This window comes from Chlorocebus sabaeus, chromosome 25, assembly GCF_047675955.1.
Source record: "Chlorocebus sabaeus isolate Y175 chromosome 25, mChlSab1.0.hap1, whole genome shotgun sequence".
In the NCBI taxonomy this organism is placed as follows: Eukaryota; Metazoa; Chordata; class Mammalia; order Primates; family Cercopithecidae; genus Chlorocebus; species Chlorocebus sabaeus.
Genome location: NC_132928.1, coordinates 30,165,991 through 30,183,948, shown reverse-complemented (window position 1 = coordinate 30,183,948; position 17,958 = coordinate 30,165,991). Strand labels below are relative to the sequence as shown.

General features: G+C 36.3%; 1 long non-coding RNA gene and 1 pseudogene across 1 annotated transcript in view; both read left to right on the top strand.

The window, feature by feature from the left end:
- The window catches only part of LOC140710192 (uncharacterized), a 277,481-nt gene extending 260,698 nt beyond the window's left edge, over nucleotides 1–16,783 (top strand). The window contains exon 4 of the long non-coding RNA XR_012091135.1: nucleotides 14,806–16,783. This is a non-coding gene — a long non-coding RNA (uncharacterized lncRNA). The remainder of the gene's footprint in view (nucleotides 1–14,805) is intronic.
- LOC103231028 (elongation factor 1-alpha 1 pseudogene) lies at nucleotides 9,976–11,824 on the top strand (annotated as a pseudogene).
- Nucleotides 16,784–17,958: the final 1,175 nt, after the last annotated feature.

Here is a 17,958-nt window from a genome sequence, read left to right as displayed (position 1 = left end):
TAATCTATAAGAAGTAATAAGAACTAACTCACAGCATTTAGGAATAGAAGCATATTTTTGGTTGCTGTCTTCCTTCATTTACCTACTACTTTCAGGTACAATATTGCCATCTTTCTTATCTATTCAACCTATCTGTTGGTCACTGGAGTATCTTGCCAAATAAAGGGAAATAAAGGCATTGACTTAAAAAAAAAGTAGATATAAATAACCAAGAAGAAAGTGAACATTCCTTTTTTTTCTTGCAGATGCAGAAGACATATAACAGCTGTATTTCTAATAGTAGAAAAATTGAGTCTTAGGTGGCAAGGCTGTGAAGTGCTGCTGCACAATATCATTCAGACATCGAGTTTACAATCCATTTCCAAGGAAACATGCTATTTATCATTTCCCTCCATGTCATTAATCACTTTTCAAGATGTATTTCTATATCCCATATTGTCCTTTCAAATTGATTTATCTTAAAGTCCAATTAATGATTCTTCAAATTCACTTCAAAAACAAAATTATGTTCGGATAATAGTTCTTTTTTCTTGAAGAATACAAATTATAATAATATGTAAAAACTGAAATCTATAACAGAAGAGCAATGAACTTGTTTGGACCCTAACTGCGTTTGGCTAATACTATGATATTCTGAATTGAGCATTCTATTGAAAAACAAAAAGGACTCAAATAGAAGCAACTCATTTGGGAATTATATTATTTACATAATTCACATATTTTCTCTTTTCTTTCACGTGAACAGTTGCCATTAAAGATGCATTGCAAGCTTGCCATTCTTTGGAATAATGTATGAAGTGACATTAACCCTGGGAGCAAAGAACTCTTTGAATTTGTCATGACTTTTCTCTGCCCTTTCATGAAACTAAATGCAGGGTGATTTTTGGCCACTGACAGGCTAGCCACTTTTGGAGGAAGACCAGTGAGTAAATTTGATTTTAAAACTGACCACAACTTTTCATTGACATTTATAGGCAGAGACAGATGTTAACTTGTAATAAATTTGAAAGCAGAATTTTATTTTCAGAGCCATGAACCAAATATGAACTTTCCAATGCTGCTTCCTCCTTTCAGGCATAACTTTTCAGTATTTGTTGTAATTTGGTCCAGCAATCTACTAGAAATTGTTCCAAGTCAAATTAGTTGAAATATTGCAATGCCATCTTTTAAAAATCTTTATTGAGATGTAATTCAAAGGCCATAAAATTTACCCATTGAAAAGGTACAATTTAATGTTTTCTTAGTATATGCACAGAGTTGTGGAACCATTACCATAATCTAATTTTAGAATATCTTTTATCACCCCCAAATGAAACTGCATACCCATTAGCAATCACTCTTATTCTATCCTCCATCCTTAGTTAATGAGTTCCTGTTTCTAGAGATTTGACTATTCCAGACACTTTATATAATGGAATCATAAATTGTGAACTTTAGTGATAGTCTTTTTTTTTTTACTTAGCATGTCTTCAAGGTTCATAAATGTTGTAGCTTAAGTCAGTATTTCTTTCCTTTTTGTGGCAAATAGTATTTCATTTTATGGATATATCACATTTTATCTATCCATGCATAAATTGATAGGCATTTGCATTGTTACCACTTTTTGACAATTACAAATAATAGTACTATAGGTATTTATACACAAGATTTTATATAAATGTGTATGTTTTTTAATTCTCTTGGTTTTATACCTGGAAGTTGCTGAGTGTCATGGTAACTCTATGTTTAACATTTTACAGAACTATCAAAAAATTTTGCAAAGCAGTTGCACAATTTTACATCCCCACCAACAATATATAAGTGTTCCCATTTCTCCACATTCTAACACTAGTTATTGTCTACCTATGTAATTATAACTATCCTGGTGGGTAAGGAGTGGCATTTCATTGTGGTTTTTGACTTGCATTCCCTAATGACCAATGTTGTTGAACATCTTTTCAGATGTTTTTTGCCAATTTGTGTTTCTTCTTTACAGAACTACCTATTCGTATCCTTTGTGTACTTTTAATTGTGTATTTGTCTTTTTATTGTTGAGTTGTAAGAATTCTAAATATATTCTGGATACAAATCTCTTATTAGATAAGTAATTTACATTTTTTCTCACTTTCTTTTAATATTTTTTGTGGTGCAAAAGTTCTTAGTTTGACAAAAACCAATTTACCTGGGTTTTTTCCCTTTTGGTTGTTGCACTTTCAGTGTTATATCTAAGAAGTCATTACCTAACTAAAAGTCATGAAGATTTACTTTATAAAATGTTTATAGTTTTAGCTATAATCTAGGTCTATGATTAATTTCAGTTAATGCTGTGTATGGTGTAATAAAATGGGTTCATCTTCATTCTTTTGCATGTGGATTTTCAGTAGTTCTAGCACAATTAACTGAAAAAAAATCTCTCCACTAAATAATTTGACATTCTTGTTTAAAATCAGTTGACCATACAGATAAGGATTTATTTCTGGATTCAAAATTCTGTTCCATTGATTGATATAGCTATCATTAGGCCAGTACCATGCTGACTTGATTATTTTAACTTTGTACAATGTTTTGAAATCATGAATGTGATTCCTATAACTTTATTCTTTTTTTATTTTTTTTTTATTTTATTTTATTTTTATTTATTATTATTATACTTTAAGTTCTAGGGTACATGTGCATAACATGCAGGTTTGTTACATATGTATACTTGTGCCATGTTGGTGTGCTGCACCCATCAACTCATCATTTACATCAGGTATAACTCCCAGTGCAATCCCTCCCCCCTCCCACCTCCCCATGATAGGCCCCGGTGTGTGATGTTCCCCTTCCTGAGTCCAAGTGATCTCATTGTTAAGTTCCCACCTATGAGTGAGAACATGTGGTGTTTGGTTTTCTGTTCTTGGGATAGTTTGCTAAGAATGATGGTTTCCAGCTGCATCCATGTCCCTACAAAGGACACAAACTCATCCTTTTTTATGGCTGCATAGTATTCCATGGTGTATATGTGCCACATTTGCTTAATCCAGTCTGTCACTGATGGACATTTGGGTTGATTCCAAGTCTTTGCTATTGTGAATAGTGCCGCAATAAACATACGTGTGCATGTGTCTTTATAGCTGCATGATTTATAATCCTTTGGGTATATACCCAGTAATGGAATGGCTGGTTCATATGGTATATCTAGTTCTAGATCCTTGAGAAATCGCCATACTGTTTTCCATAATGGTTGAACTAGTTTACAATCCCACCAACAGTGTAAAAGTGTTCCTGTTTCTCCACATCCTCTCCAGCACCTGTTGTTTCCTGACTTTTTAATGATCACCATTCTAACTGGTGTGAGATGGTATGTCATTGTGGTTTTGATTTGCATTTCTCTGATGGCCAGTGATGATGAGCATTTTTTCATGTGTCTGTTGGCTGTATGAATGTCTTCTTTTGAGAAATGTCTGTTCATATCCTTTGCCCACTTTTTGATGGGGTTGTTTGTTTTTTTCTTGTAAATTTGTTTGAGTTCTTTGTAGGTTCTGGATATTAGCCCTTTGTCAGATGAGTAGATTGCAAAAATTTTCCCCCATTCTGTAGGTTGCCTGTTCACTCTGACAGTAGTTTCTTTTGCTGTGCAGAAGCTCTTTAGTTTAATGAGATCCCATTTGTCAATTTTGGCTTTTGCTGCCGTTGCTTTTGGTGTTTTAGACATGAAGTCTTTGCCCATGCCTATGTCCTGAATGGTACTACCTAGGTTTTCCTCTAGGGTTTTTATGGTATTAGGTCTAACATTTAAGTCTCTAATCCATCTTGAATTAATTTTCATATAAGGAGTAAGGAAAGGATCCAGTTTCAGCTTTCTACTTATGGCTAGCCAGTTTTCCCAGCACCATTTATTAAATAGGGAATCCTTTCCCCATTTCTTGTTTCTCTCAGGTTTGTCAAAGATCAGATGGCTGTAGATGTGTGGTATTATTTCTGAGGACTCTGTTCTGTTCCATTGGTCTATATCTCTGTTTTGGTACCAGTACCATGCTGTTTTGGTTACTGTAGCCTTGTAGTATAGTTTGAAGTCAGGTAGCGTGATGCCTCCAGCTTTGTTCTTTTGACTTAGGATTGTCTTGGAGATGCGGGCTCTTTTTTGGTTCCATATGAACTTTAAAGCAGTTTTTTCCAATTCTGTGAAGAAAGTCATTGGTAGCTTGATGGGGATGGCATTGAATCTATAAATAACCTTGGGCAGTATGGCCATTTTCACGATATTGATTCTTCCTATCCATGAGCATGGTATGTTCTTCCATTTGTTTCTGTCCTCTTTTATTTCACTGAGCAGTGGTTTGTAGTTCTCCTTGAAGAGGTCCTTTACATCCCTTGTAAGTTGGATTCCTAGGTATTTTATTCTCTTTGAAGCAATTGTGAATGGAAGTTCATTTGGCTCTCTGTTTGTCTGTTACTGGTGTATATGAATGCTTGTGATTTTTGCACATTAATTTTGTATCCTGAGACTTTGCTGAAGTTGCTTATCAGCTTAAGGAGATTTTGGGCTGAGACAATGGGGTTTTCTAAATATACAATCATGTCATCTGCAAAGAGGGACAATTTGACTTCTTCTTTTCCTAACTGAATACCCTTGATTTCTCTCTCTTGCCTGATTGCCCTAGCCAGAACTTCCAACACTATGTTGAATAGGAGTGGTGAGAGAGGGCATCCCTGTCTTGTGCCAATTAAAAGAACTAGAGAAGCAAGAGCAAACAGATTCAAAAGCTAGCAGAAGGCAAGAAATAACTAAGATCAGAGCAGAACTGAAGGAGATAGAGACACAAAAAACCCTTCAAAAAATCAATGAATCCAGGAGTTGGTTTTTTGAAAAGATCAACAAAATTGACAGACCGCTAGCAAGACTAATAAAGAAGAAAAGAGAGAAGAATCAAATAGACACAATAAAAAATGATAAAGGGGATATCACCACCGACCCCACAGAAATACAAACTACCATCAGAGAATACTATAAACACCTCTATGCAAATAAACCAGAAAATCTAGAAGAAATGGATAATTTCCTGGACACTTACACTCTTCCAAGACTAAACCAGGAAGAAGTTGAATCCCTGAATAGACCAATAGTAGGCTCTGAAATTGAGGCAATAATCAATAGCCTACCAACCAAAAAAATTCCAGGACCAGATGGATTCACAGCTGAATTCTACCAGAGGTACAAGGAGGAGCTGGTACCATTCCTTCTGAAACTATTCCAATCAATAGAAAAAGAGGGAATCCTCCCTAACTCATTTTATGAGGCCAACATCATCCTGATACCAAAGCCTGGCAGAGACACAACAAAAAAAGAGAATTTTAGACCAATATCCCTGATGAACATCGATGCAAAAATCCTCAATAAAATACTGGCAAACCGGATTCAGCAGCACATCAAAAAGCTTATCCACCATGATCAAGTGGGCTTCATCCCTGGGATGCAAGGCTGGTTCAACATTCGCAAATCAATAAACATAATCCAGCATATAAACAGAACCAAAGACAAGAACCACATGATTATCTCAGTAGATGCAGAAAAGGCTTTTGACAAAATTCAACAGCCCTTCATGCAAAAAACGCTCAATAAATTCGGTATTGATGGAACGTACCTCAAAATAATAAGAGCTATTTATGACAAACCCACAGCCAATATCATACTGAATGGGCAAAAACTGGAAAAATTCCCTTTGAAAACTTTATTCTTTTTCCAACATTATTTTGGATATTCTGGTCCCTTGAAATTTTACTTGTATTTCAGAAATAGTTTTTACACTTAGGCAAAAAAAAAGCTGAGATTTTTATAGAGATTGTGTTAAATCTGTAGACCATCATGGGGAGTAATATTGTCATGTTAACATATTAAGTCCTCTAATCTATAAATGTGGAATATTTTTCTATTCCTTTAGAACTTATAATTTCTTCCAATGATGTTATACAGTTTTCTGAATATATATTTTACATTTCTTTAAGCATATTTCTAAATATTTTATTCTTTTTGATGCTATTGTAGATGAAATTGTTTTCTTAATGTTATTTTCAGATTGTTCCTTGACAGTGTGTAGAAACACAGTTGATTTTCATCTATTGGTCTTGTATCCTGCAACCTTGTTGAAATTGTTTACTAGTTCTAATAGTTTTTTAGTGGAGTCCTTATGACTTGCTATGTACAAGGTCCATGTTGCTTAAGTAGAGGTAATTTATTTCTTCCTTTCCAGTTGAGTCTTTTACTACCACCGCTAGCCTTCTTGCTCTGGCTAGAGCAATAGAAGTACATAGGATTTTGTTTTAAAAAATTACCTATTGACATTATCATGATTTCTGTCCTTTATTCTAGTAATAGGGCATGTTACATTACTTTTCATGTGTTAATTCAACCTGAGATAAATTCCATTTAGGCATGGTGTGAATTTTTTTTTTTTTTTTGTATGTGTTGCTGGATTCAGTTTGTAAATATTTCAGAAGAGATTTTTGTGTCAATAATCACAAAAAATACTGGTACAGTATACCTGAGTTGCCTCGTCTGATTATGGTATCAGGGCAATACTGACTGCATAGAATAAGGTCATAAGTGTTTCTTCCTTTTCCATATTCAGAAGAGTTTGTAAAGGATTGGTACTAATTTTTAAATGTTTGATAAAAATCGCCAGTGAAGCTACCTGAAATGGAAATGTTGTTTGTAGACATTTTAAAACTCCTAATTAAGTTTCCTTGCTTATTATAAGTCTGTTTAGATTTTCAATTTCTTAGTGAGTCAGTTTTGAATGTAACTTTTTAGGAACATGGTAATTGTATCATAGATTTACTGGCATACAGTTCTTCATAGTATTTCCTTAGAGTCATACTTATTTCTGTAAAGGCATTAGTAATGTCAACTATTCATTCCTGATGTAGCAAGTTGAGTCTTCTCTGTTATTAGCATGATCCTAATAGCTAAACGTTTGTCAATTTTGTTGATTTTTTAAAAAAATCTTTTGGTTTTGTTCATTTTCTGTATTTTTTCTCTATTTTATTTATGTCCACTATAATCTTTATTATTTTCTTTGCTCTGTTTGATTTGGATTTAGTTTGACCTTTTTTTCTGGTTTCTCAAGGTGAAAGTTTAGGTAATTGATTTAAAGTTTTTCTTCTTTTTTAAATACAGGCATTTACACAACTAAATTTTACTCTAAGCATTGTTTTAGCTGTATGCCACAAATTTTAGCATGTTGTGTTTTCATTTTCTTCATCTCAAAGTGCTTTCTAATTTCCCTGGTAATGTCTTCTTTTACTCATTGATTATTTAGGAGCACCCTGTTTAATATCTACATATTTGTGAGTTTCCTGAAGTTCCTTTTATTGTTCTACCTTAATTCTATTTTGTTAGGAGAACATACTTCCTATGATTTCAACAGTGTTAAATTTCCTGACACATATTTCTTAGCCCAGTATGTTTACTATTCCAGAGAATGCTCCATGTATGCTTGACAATGTATATTCAGCAAATTGAAGTGTTCTGTAGATGTCCATTTGTTTTAATTGGTTTAAAGGGTTCTGCATTCTCGTTGGTCTTCTAAATAGTCACTCTATCCATCATCGAAAGTGGACTATGAAAGCCTCCAATTACTATTGTTGGATTGCCCATTTCATGCCTTTAATTTTACTAGTCTTTGCTTAATGCATTTTGGGGTTCTGTTGTTAAATACATATATGTCTATAATTATTTTCTTGATGAACTGATCTTCTTAATGATAAAACATCCTTCTTTAGTAACTTTGTCTTTTTTAAAATTCTTTTGTTTGGGCCAAGTGCGGTGACTCACGCCTGTAATTCTAGCACTTGGGGAAGCTGAGATGGGCAGATCACGAGATCAGGAGTTTGAGACCAGCCTGACCAACATGGCAAAACCCCATCTCTACTAAAAATGCAAAAATTAGCTGGGCGTGGTGGCAGGCACCTGTAATCCCAGTGACTCGGGAAGCTGAGGCAGGAAAATTGCTTAAACCCAGGAGTCAGAGGCTGCAGTGAGCCGAGATCGTGCCACTGCACTCCAGCCTGGGCGACAAGAACAAGACTCTGTCTCAAAAAAAAAAAAAAAAAAAAATTCTTTTTTTCATAATATTACTATAGTCACTCCAGCTCTCTTAGGATTGCTATTTGCGTGATACAAAATTTTTCATTCTTTAACTTTCAGCCTATTTTTACCTTTGAATCTAAAATGTGCTGCCAATAGACGGTGTGTAGTCGAATCTTGATTTTTGCACAATCTAACAATTCCTATCTTTGGTTAGATTGTTAAAAACATTTGCATCTAATGTTATTAATATGATTTGACTTATGGTTGTCATTTTGCTTTTCATTTTCTATATGTCTCATGGTTCATTCTTCTCTTCCTCCTTTACTCAACTGTCCCTTCCAGGTAAAAACTGCTATCTTAGTGTGGGAGATGAGAGTAAAGTGAGCCTCCTTTTCTTAGTTGAACCCATTGAGAATAGGGCTTAAATCACATTGAGCTGGGGATGAGGCATGTCCTTAATATAAGAGACTTCCGTAGTTCTTACTCAGATTTAGTACTATAGATTTTCTTGAATAAATATTTCTCCATTTCCTCTATGTTCTTAGGAGAGTTTCCAGTGACTATTTTTTTTTTAATAATTTTCACCAGTTATAGTTGTTTCACTGGGGAGATGGTTCACAGAGGTCATTACACCACACCCATCCCAGAAATGCTTCTGCCATACCATTTTATATGTCTTCTGAGGAACCTGAGGCAATGCATAAGTTCTTATCAGTGTCAGAGCAATACAAACTATATCCAATATATGCTTCTGGGATTCCTCATCTCTGATTTTCAACTTCTCTTCTGACATGGAAAATACAAAGAAAGAAAGGACATCTGGATACTTCTTTTTCTACTTTATACTTTCAATTGATGAGTTGGAAAAGATGGTGGAACTGAACAACCCAATGGCCTGCTAGAAATTTTCAGCTTCCCACAGCTCTCACTAAAAGTGTTGCTATGGCCAGGCACAGTGGCTTACACCTAGAATCCCAGCACTTTTGGAGGCTGAGGCAGTGGATCACTTTAGACCAGGAGTTTGAGACCAGCCTGGCCAACATAACAAAACCTTGTCTCTACTAAAAATACAAAAATTAGTCGGGCATGGTGGTGCATGCCTGTAATCCCAGCTACTTGGGAGGCTGAGTCATAAGAATTGCTTGAACCTGAGAGGCAGAGGTTGCAGTGAGCTGAGATCACACCACGGCACTACAACGTGAGTGAGAGAGTGGAACTCTGTCTCAAAAAAATTAAAATAAAGTGTTTCTATGTAAGCATAAATCATATTCGTAACAGCACTTTCGTTGGGTAGATTGATGATACTTTTATATCTCCTGAATTAAAGTTCATATAACTGTGTGCTGGAAATGTCTAGACTGAAATATGATGTCTGAACCTGTCAATGTCTAACAGAAACCTGTTTATATCAATCTGAATAGCTTAGATTTGATTCTTGCCCCTAACTCTTGTAGAGTTCTTGAAAATGTACTACAAATAATGTCTATAGTGGTACAAGGACCTTTACTGTAAGGTATATGTGTCATAGTTGCTAAAGAACAATATTAGAAGTACATAAAAAATTCTACCAGGAATATTAGCCACTTTTGCCTCTAATAAGGTACCTGTTAAGAATATAACTCATTTTAATACCCCTCTCTCAATAACTGATAGAAAAAGCACATAGCAAATCAGCAAGTATATAGTAGACTTGAACAACTGTCAACCAACAACAAAAAAGAATATAACTCATAATCTAATAAGAGACAAGTTGCAAAAATAATGTAAATTTTCATTTAAAAAAATGATACTTCAAGTTTCAGCTCCAACATGTAAAGAGCTTTGAAGTTGTCACTTGGGGACTTGTAAGAAAAAATAACTGAATAAATTAGGGGAAACATAATTTTCTTGAGGTTGCAGGGCAAACCAACTTTCAGAAATCAGGAAAGATGGACAAGTTCACAAAAACAGACCTGAGTTCAGTTGATCTGGCGCAGAAGGTGCTGGAACTATAAACCTGTAAACCTGTAGATACAGTTAAATAGCAATGTTGACAAATGGATGAGGGTTAAGTGTAGAGTTCCTTCAGAGGGAAAGATGCCTTAGGGCTGCATTCTCAATACTTTCATGGAAACCCAGCAGGTATGAAAAGCCAAGAAAGCTCACTTCTTATTTTTGGCAGGAAGAGGTGAAAAATACCATTTTGAAGTATGACCAATGTGTTCTCCAGATGAATAACAAAGGCCCATTGCCCAGTGAAAAATATTTCACCAGAGCTTTATCTCACATAGGCAGAAAAGCAACTTCAGCCCACCTTCTTGTGTCATCCAAGGTGCCTGGGGGTGGCGGGGAGGGAGCAAAGGTGAAAAACTTAGGTCACAGTCCAGGGACTTGTTATCAAAGAGGTTTCATGACCTACTTGCTCATAGTCACATGTTCAGTTGAGGTATAAAAGCATATTTAGTAGTTTCAAAATGGACATTCTTGAGGCTTCTAATACAGAACTGAATTCAAAACAAAACAAAAATAGCTTTTTTTGCAATAGGTTTGTCACCAGAACACAGGTATTGTAAAAACCACCCCAAAAAGCCACAATGGAAAAGGAATAAAATTTGTGTACACATGGTTGTCTTGGACCCCAGGTTCAGGGAAGTCCACCACTACCAGCCATCTGATCTATAAATGTAGTGTCATTGACATAAGAACCACTGGAAATTTTGAGAAGGGGGCTGCTGAGATGGGAAAGGGCTCCTTCAAGTATTCCTGGGTCTTGAATAAACTGAAAGCTGAGCCTGAGTGTGATATCACCATTGATATTCCCCTCTGGAAATTGGAGACCATCAGATACGACCATCACTGATGCCCCAAGACACAGAGACTTTATCAAAAACATGATTACAACCACATCTCAGGCTGGCTGTGCAGTCCTGATTGTTGCTGTTCACATATATATCACAGTAGATGAATCTGAAGCCGTAATGTCCAAGAATGGGCAGAGCTGTGAGCATGTCCTTCTGGCTTCCACATTGAGTGTGAAAGAACTAATTGTTGGTGTTAGTAACATGGATTCCACTGAGCCACTCTACAGCCAGAAGAAATACAAGGAAATTGTTAAGGAAGTTAGCACTTACAGTAATTGGTTACAAACCTGCCATAGTAGCATTTGTGCCAATTTCTGGTTGGAACGGAGACAACATGCTGGAGCCAAGTGCTCACATGCCTTGGTTCAATGGGTGGAAAGTCACCTATAAAGATGGCAATGCAGTGGAACCACACTGCTAGAAGCTCTGCATTGCATCCATCCAAACCAATGCCTTCAACTGACAAGTTGCATCTGCCTTTCCAGGATGTCTACAAAATTGGTGGTATTGGTAATGTGCCTTTGGGCTGAGTGGAAGCTGGTGTTCTCCAACCCAGCATGGTGTTCCCTTTGCTCTAGTCCCTGTTACAACTGAAATAAAGTCTGTTGAAATGCACCATGAAGTTTTGAGTGGAGCTCCTCCTGGGGACAGTGTGGGCTTCAATATCAAGAATGTGTCTGTCAAAGATGTTCGTTGTGGCAATGTTGTTGGTGACAGCAAAAATGACCCACCAATGGAAGCAGCTGGCTTCACTGCTCAGGTGATTATCCAGAACCATCCAGGCCAAATCCCTGCTGGCAGCGCCCCTGTACTGGATTCTCACACAGCTCGCCTTGCTTGCAAGTTTGCTGAGCTGAAGGACAAGATTGATTGCCATTTTGGTAAGCTGGAAAATGGCCCTAAGTTCTTGAAATCTGGTGATGCTGTCATTTGTTGATGAGGTTCCTGCCAAGTCAGGCATGTTGAGCAGTCCTCTGACTATCCTCCTCTGCATCCTTTGGCTGTTCATAATGCAAGATAGACAGCTGTCAGGGTGTCATCCAAGTAGTGGACAAGAAGGCTGCCGGGAGGTGGCAAGTTCATCAAGTCTCCCCAGAAAGCTCTGAAGGCTGAATAAATATTATCCCTAATACCTGCAGATCAGTCTTAATCAAAACTGTTTGTCTCAACTGGCCATTTAATAGTAAAAGACTGGCTAATGATAATAATGCATCATAAAACCTTTAAAAGGAAAGGAGAATGTTTTGTGGGCCATTTTTTGTGATTTTTTTGCATGTGGCAGTTTTAAGTTATTAGTTTTTTAAAATCAGTGCTCTTTAATGAAAACAACTTGACCAAAAATCTGTCACAGAATTTGTGACACATTAAAACAAAGTTAAATGAGAAAATAAATAAAAAAGGTTTGTAAAATAAAAATAAAATTCTTCATCAAATCTGTCATAAAAATACACATTTTTCCCTGAGTCTTCATTTCTGAAAACCCCCATATCATGTAAAACTTATGTTAAATAAATGTGTTATGCTTTTCTCTTGTTAATCTTTCTTGTATATGGGTGAGAAAAAGATACTTTTCTCTTCTGTAAGTTCAAAATACTTATTATACATTGAGACACAGCAGCAAATCTTTGTGGATCAGTACAAGTCTCCGGAACCAAGTCTTTTGGAAAGAGTGGTTGATCAAAGTATTTTCATTTGGCCAGTGCCAAAAAATAACTATAAAATAACTAATTTTCAAATATGTGCTATAAATTAGTTCCAAATAAATGTAAATCTTGAAAATAATTTAGGTTTCTAATTAGTCTTTCCAGACTGCATCAACCTAGAGAAGGCATATAAGGGAAACAAGCTGTTTTTACTGGTTCAGCTCTCATCTTCAGAATTGTTATCCCCAAGGAAACTTCTAGCTCCTGCTCCAGTCTCTCTGGAATACTCGGGAAATCTCAGAAGATGTCTCATATAGTGGCCTTTGAAGACATTATCAGGGTACTTACCATTCAGTATGCACCTATCTGACTCTGAGGATGGCTACAAGGATCTCAGGTCACTTTTTGTAGTCTCCAGGCCTGTCCCCAGGGGAAATGCCCCTCCAAAAGTGATAGTTCTTGCTCCTTGCTTGAATTGCAGGGGATTAATAGAAGAAAACAGTCTAGATACTCTGAGTAATTCACATTATGATCACCTCGAGATTATCTTTCCATCTGTCCTTGGGTCAGGCTGCATTAATCTCTCTTAAATTTTTTCCTCATGAAAAGATTAGTCCTTCCTATAATAGAGCTAAAGAAACCTTCTAGATGTGACAAATTATAGCTATTTTTTCAGCTTCAGTTACATTTTTGATCAGGAATCTCTTAATATACTAATACAGGTAAAACAGTAAAATTCAAGGTCATTGGAATTTTTCTTTTTTTTTTTAGAACACATATTCTTTTTTAATTTAACTTTTATTTTAAGTTCAGGGGGTACATGTGCAGGTTTGTTACATAAGTAAACATGTGTCATGGGGGTTTGTTGTACAGATTATTGTATCATCCAGGTATTAAGCTCAGTATTCATTAGTTTTCCTGATCCTCTCCCTCCTCTCCACCTCCACCTTCCAATAGGCCCCAGTGTGTGTTGCTCCCCTCTATGTGTCCATGTGTTATCCTTTAAGTCCCACTTGTAAGTGAGAACATGTGGTATTTAGTTTTCTGTTCATGTGTTAGTTTGCTAAGGATAATGGCCTCCAGATTCATCAATGTTCCTGCAAAGATTATGCTCTTGTTCTTTTTCATGGCTGCATAGTATTCCATGGTGTATACATACCACATTGTCTTTATCCAGTCTACCATTGATGGGCATTTAGGTTAATTAGCTATTAGAATTTTTCTATATGTGCTATTATTTTCCTAATAGAAATATTTATATTTAACATGTGCAAAAAAACATATAAACAGAAAGTAAATAGGGAAGTCTGTTTTACTCTAGAAGTTTCTGGACTTTCCAGCACATACTACCAAAATATATACCATCTTTTTTCCAGAGCAGTATAGCAACAACTCATTCAAGATTTTGAATCTTTACAAAACTTACTATAAACCATGAATTAAACTCCTAAATAAAAAATTTCTCCATTATTATTTCATCCAATATCAACGGCTAAGCACTCATCTCTTCAAGAGACACATATTCCTTCAGTCTTAGATCTACCTGTATCATCTACACTTCTTAAGGTATATTTATACTGTGACCTCAACCTCACTCTGATTCCAGCTGCACACTGTTTAATTTTTATTTCATGTCATCTCTGTTGGACATACATTTAAGATGACTAGTGGTATGAAAAAGCACTTAGGTTCTTCCTAGCTGTGAAATTTTGTGTTCTAGGACCAAAGATAAATCACCTATGGGCAAGGAAAGCTTTTCATGGTGTTCTTCTTGGGCCTATTTAGCTTAAAGCATTTACTGAATCATATGCTATGGGGTTCAACTGTTTTCCAGAAGATTCAATAACTTGGAGATATAAAATAATATATCAAAAATAAAAAATTAGTAAAACAATTTGAAGCACTGTATCAAAGTCAGGAAAAAAGAACGTGACTCACTGAGAATAATGGGCAGCGTAAGTCATATTAAACTTTCCTAAACAATTATGAAGGTAGAATAGAGCATATTTTCATTTCAAAGGACTAATGTCTCAAACACATTTTTTATAAACTTTTAAAAAACATTTTATTTTGAAATATTATGGGAAATGAGTATTATTTTTGTTTCCTTTTCATTTTTGTCAGTAATTATTTGCTTGAGAATAGTTTCTTATTATTAAATGTTAAGGTTAGGTTAACTCCCTTTGTGCATATGGAAATACAGAGGCTTAGTAGTACCTTATTTTGCAAATTGTAAGTAGTGAGACTTTCTTTCCCCTTGTTATTAAAGTTTCAGCTGTCGCTTTAGCAGTACTACTCTTCGAATATGCAATCAACTGTTTGGAAAGAAGAGATGGAAGTCAAATCTTTACTGTATTTAAACATAAGTCTCAAAAGATGGAGTGGACATACTTTACCCTATTCCTCTCATTAAGTACGGATCAAAACCTCGGGCATTATACGTAAAAGAAACATAAGAAGACTCTGAAAGTAGAGACAAGACTGGCTAGGGACCATGGGACCAAAGAATGATGCAGTGTGTTTCCTGAGTTTCCCTTTTATCTCATACATCCTGGATTGGGTGCTAGAGAATCCAGCAACCCAGAAATGTCATCAGCTGGAGCAAAGAGATTTTCTCATGAAAAGCCTGCTCTCTCTAACCAAAAGAGGAGGAAAGGGGCACCGAGCAAGACAGAAAACTTTTAGATAGTAACAGCACAACTCCAGTCAAACATTTATGGAAATGCATAATGCAGTCTCACTGCCAACCCCATCAGCAAAGGCTAGAAGGGAGCCTGGACTCCACCCTCATTAGATGGAAACATGGTCCCCAAACTCCCCCACATGATAGTATCAGAGAAGGCGGAGTAAGAAACCAAGACCTTCATTCCTGTCCCAAGGTAACTCCTGTCACCCCTTCGTAGTGTCAGTGGAGACCATGCAGGCAGTCAATCTACATGCTGATCTAGCTGTTACAAGACACCCCATTCCCTCCTTGCCATGTTAGTGTCTGTATTAGTCAGGGTTCTTGAGAGGGACAGAACAAATAGGATGAATATACAAAAGGGAGTTTATTAAGGAGTATTAATTCACACTATCACAAGGTTCCACAATAGGCCATCTGTAAGCTGAGGAGCAAAGAGGCCAGTCTGAGTCCAAAGCTGAAGAACTTGGATTCCGACGTTTGAGGACAGGAAACATCCAACACAGGAGAAAGATGTAGGCTGGGAGGCTAAGCTAGTCTAGTCTCTCTACATTCTTCTGCCTGCCTTCTATTCTGGCCACACTGGCACTGATTAGATGGCATCCACCCAGATTGAAGGTGGGTCTGCCTTTTCCAGTACACTGAATCAAATATTAATCTCCTTTAGCAGCACTCTCAGAGACACACCCAGGAACAATACTCTGCATCCTTCAATCCAATCAAGAACACAGTATTAACCATCACGGTGTTCAAAGAGAATGAACAGGAAAAATAAAGGACATTTATGACCTCAAGCAATAATGAACACTGCCTCATCCCTCTGCCTAGTATCAGTAGAGGTCATGTGAGACAAAGTAACAAGGTACTTCTCCTCCTCCCAGATAGGATGATGCCATCAGAGCCCTAGTGGGAGCCTAAACTCCCATCCCTGCTGATCAGTAACAAAATACAACTTACCTTTGGGTATCAGCAAAGGCCACCCTCACCTGGCAGTAATGAGGTAGCACTTCTGCCAGTGTGGTATCAGAGGAGGCCTGCTGAAACAGAAGACTTAAATAAGATCTGGATTCTCATAGCCTAATACTCAACATGTCCAGACTACAGTAGAAATTTACTTATCATACCAAGAACCAGGACTTGAATGAGAAAAGACAATCACTGCCTAACTGAACCAAATCTCAGCGATATGCGAACCTGTAGCAAAGGATCAAACATCTGTGTCATTGGAGTCCCATGAGAAGATAAAGAAGGTGAGACTAAAACAGTACTTAAAAGAATGTCTGCAAATTTACCAATTTTGGCAAAAGGTACAAAGCTTAGTGTAAGCATAATAGAACTTGTGGCCCATTTCCTTGCTGTCAAACTTTTCATTATCTCTTCTTTCACGCAAAGGAGAAGGCGGTGAAGAAGAAGAAAGAAACAGAAGGAGAACACAGAAGGAGGAGGAGGAGAAAGAGATGAAGAAGAATAAGAGTAAGAAGCAGCAGCAGTTTAGTGTACCTTAAACAGGATGAACCCAACAAATTCCATGCCAAGATGCATCATATCATATCTATGAAAACTAAAGCATAAAAGAATTGAAAGCAGCAAGAAGAACTACATCCTACCTATAGTTTGAATAATAGCAGATTTAGCATAAAAATCATGGAGGCCAGAAGAAAGTGGTACATTTTTCAAGTGCTGAAAGAAAAAAAACGATCAACCTAGAATCCAATATTCAGTGAAAATATCCTTCAGAAATGAAGAAGAAAGCAAGATAGTCTTAGATAAAGAAAAACTAAGGGAATTTCTAGCCAGCAGTGCTATCCTTAAGGGAAAGAAAAGACTGAAGAAAGTTCTTAAAACAGAAAGCAAATGATTTAATAAAAAGAATCTCGAAACATCAGAGAAGAAAAACAGAGTAACATAAAGAGTAAAAATATATATGGCAATATAACAGGTTTTTCTTCTCTAGTGTTCTAAATCATATTTGAAGAAAAACTTTTAGCACTATGTGAAGTGATTCTTTTTTAATTTTTAACCTTTCTGGGTACATAGTAGCTGCATATATTTATGGGACACACGAGATATTTTGATACAGGCATGCAATGCAAAGTAATCACATCAGAGTAAATGGAGTATCCATCATTTAAAGCATTTGTCATCTCCTTGCATTACAAACAATCTAATTACACTCTTTTAGTTATTTTAAAATTTACAATAGGTTATCGTTGACTCTAACCACCCTGTTGTGCTATCAAGTACTAGATCTTATTCATTCTGTCTAACTATATTTTTGTACCCATTAACCACCCCCATTTTCCCTCCTCCCTGCTACCCTTCCCAGCCTTTAGTAACCATTATTCTGCTCTCTATCTCCAGGAGTTCAATTTTTCTTTAATTTTTAGCTTCCAAAAATGAGTGAAAAATGTTGTTTCTTTCCATGTCTGACTTGTTTCACTTAACATAATATCTTCCAGTTCCATCATTGTTGTTGCAAATGACAGGGTCTCATTAATTTTACAGCTGAATAATACTCCATTGTGTGTATCTACCACATTTCCTTTATCCATCCATCTTTTATGGACACTTAGGTTGCTCCCATGTCTTGGCTATTGTGAATAGCGCTACAATAAACATGAGCGTACAGATATCTCTTCAATATGTTGATTTCCTTTCGTTGGGATACAATACCTAGCAGTGGGATTGCAGGATCATGAACTGGTTTGTAATGTATGTAGAAGAAAAATTTAAGACAGTTTTGTT